We start from the raw sequence: 3,119 nt of genomic DNA on the forward strand, positions 1-3,119 counted from the left end.
TAGTCCCGGTTGGTCTGGCCAACCGCGACTAAAGGTTCGGGCCATTAGTCGCGGTTGGCCAGCCAACCGGGACTAAAGGTCTAACCTTTAGTCCCGGTTGGCCTGGCCAACCGCGACTAAAGGCCTTCGGGCCAGCCTGAGGACCTTTTGTCCCGGTTGGCCTGGCCAACCGGGACTAAAGCCCCTCCCGTCCGCCAGCGCGCGCTGGGCCCAGATAGTTGGTCGCGGGTCTCCTCCCGAACCGCGACGAAAGACCCCTTTGGTCGCGATTCGATTATTTTGGGGACTAATGGGGGCGTATGGAAGCCTCTTTTTCTACTAGTGTTTATCTCTGTAACATGAATCTGTTGTTTTGTAGCTTATCAAATAAGTTTATTAGAAGCTTTGATTAGCATCAAACCGGAGGGATAACACGTAGGTTACCAGTCTTACAAGTTATGACTGGATATGCACATACCAATTAAGAGGCAATCGGATATGCACGTACTTGAATTTTGCACCATTTCAGAGGCTTAATCAGATGAGATATACACGTACTTGAATTCTGTTATATTTGACATGCATGTAAGGATTAATTACTAACTTAACAACCTTACTAATTGGGATGAAACAGATAAACTACGCAGTGTTTACAAGAGGCTGCGATTTGAAAGAAATAAATCCAGAAATGGTTTCACACGAATAGGATAGAAAGAATTCTCCTAGCACCATATGCATGCGTCCAAAACTTCCGTACTACTTAAAAACTATAATCTAGAATGCGTATATGGTTATATGATACCATATAATTGGGCTACTTCTAGCTAAGTTGATATGTTAAAAACAGAGAATATTCTTAAGACACCTATGCATACTCTATATGCCATAATAATAATTTGATAAGGCTTTATGTTGTATGGAAATATAGAAACAACTGTTTATCACATCATTTCTCATGCTTTTTAAATTTTTTTTACTTGACTTATAATTGACAATAAAATATATTATGCAAAGAGAGATGAAAGATGAGGAAAGAAAGCTAGGTGAACGGAAACAAGAGAATGCATAAGATGACATGATCTTAATTGGTATGTTGGCTTCAATCAATTTTTTTTCTTTTTGAAGTTTCAACTGATTACCATTTCTCAACTATACATCTGATTCGTACAAATGTGCATTACCCATCTTCTAAACAAAAACTACACGTATATATAAATATACATACAACATATTTGTTGTTCAGGTAGGTACAAATTGAACTACTGAACAAACTAAAGAAACTTCATGCATATATTGATTGGATTAAAAATCCAAATGGCAATTACTATGTTGATTTTCCTGTTTGCTTTTCATGAATTGGAATTATCTTCTTTTTTGCGAATGAATTGGAATTATTCCTTCCTGAATAGATAAATATGTATTTAAAAAAATCCAGTTTTTTTATCTTGCATATTAGTAAATCAGACGCTGGATGTAACCGGGGTGGGAGAATGAGTTGAGGATCGATATTTTCTGCTTTTTATGATGTTTCATAAGTACCGTTGTGCCTTATGTAAATATAATAACTATCATATGTATAATCACTATCATATTTTTGGCATAATTTTTTCAAAGGAGACTTCAGTGATGCCACTGAAAATTATGCAAATATGTTTGCAATGGAAAACCTAGCCCGTGCTGACGCACGGGTTGATGTCTAGTGGTTACAACTCAAGTAGAACAAGTACTTAAGGCACAAGATGATTTGATCAATGAGTTAAATAATAAGAACAATGATATTGCTGTTAGGGTTATGACTAGAGGTGGTAAAATAACCCAGGAACCTTTGTATCCCGAGGGCCATCCTAATAGAGTTGAGCAAGATTCTCAGAGAACTAATACTGATGCACCCAGTCCTTCTAATAAAAATAAAAATAAAACTCATAGGACTTTGCATGCTAGTGAACCTGCTATAGACACACCTGAGAATCCCAATGATATTTCTATTTCTGATGCTGAGACACAATCTGGTGATGAACATGCACCTAGTGATAATGTTAATAACGATGTTCATGTTGATGCTCAACACAGTAATGATAATGATGTAGAGATTGAACCTGTTGTTGATCTTGATAACCCACAATAAAAGAATCAATGTTATGATAAAAGATACTTCATTGCTAGGAAACATGCTAGAGAAAGAGAACCATGGGTTCAGAAACCCATGTCCTTTCCTCCTAAGCCAACCAAGAAAAAGGATGATGAGGATTTTTAGCGCTTTGCTGAAATGATTAGACCTATCTTTTTGCGTATGCGTTTGACTGATATGCTTAAAATGCCTCCTTATGCTAAGTATATGAAAGATATTGTTACTAATAAAACAAAGATACCTGAAGCTGAAATTTCCACCATGCTTGCTAATTATACTTTTAAGGGTGGAATACCAAGGAAACTTGGAGATCCAGGAGTACCAACTATACCATGCTCCATTAAAAGAAACTATGTTAAAACTGCTTTATGTGATCTTGGAGCCGGTGTTAGTGTTATGCCTTTTTCTTTGTATCGTACGCTCGAATTGAATAAGTTGACTCCTACTGAAATCTCTTTGCAAATGGCTGATAAATCAACTGCTATACCCATCGGTGTTTGTGAGGATGTGCCTATTGTGGTTGGAAGCGTTACTATCTTGATGGACTTTGTTATTATTGATATTCCCAAGGATGACAGTATGTCGATCATCCTTGGTAGAACTTTTTTGAATACTATAGGGGCAGTTATTGATTGCAACAAAGGAAATTTCACTTTTCATGTTAATGGGAATGAGCATACGGTACACTTCCCGAAGAAACAACCTCAAGTTCATAGTATCAATTGTATTGGAAAAATTTCAACTATTACTATTGGAGGGTTTCAATTTCCTCTCCCTACTGTGAAAAAGAAATATGATACTCTTATTGTTGGCGACATGCATATCCGTTGAGGCAACCTAGTGTTATTCAAAAATTCTCCGGTTTCATGTCATTCGGAACAAGTTTGTTAATAAGACTTGATCAACGTTGTTAGTGGATTCCTTTTGATGAGCATGAGATGGATGAATTTAGAAAGCACAACTCTCTATACCTACCTTTTACTTTCTATTACTTAGAACAAATAAAGCAAAA

Source organism: Aegilops tauschii, chromosome 5 (assembly GCF_002575655.3).
Source record: "Aegilops tauschii subsp. strangulata cultivar AL8/78 chromosome 5, Aet v6.0, whole genome shotgun sequence".
Taxonomy (NCBI): Eukaryota; Viridiplantae; Streptophyta; class Magnoliopsida; order Poales; family Poaceae; genus Aegilops; species Aegilops tauschii.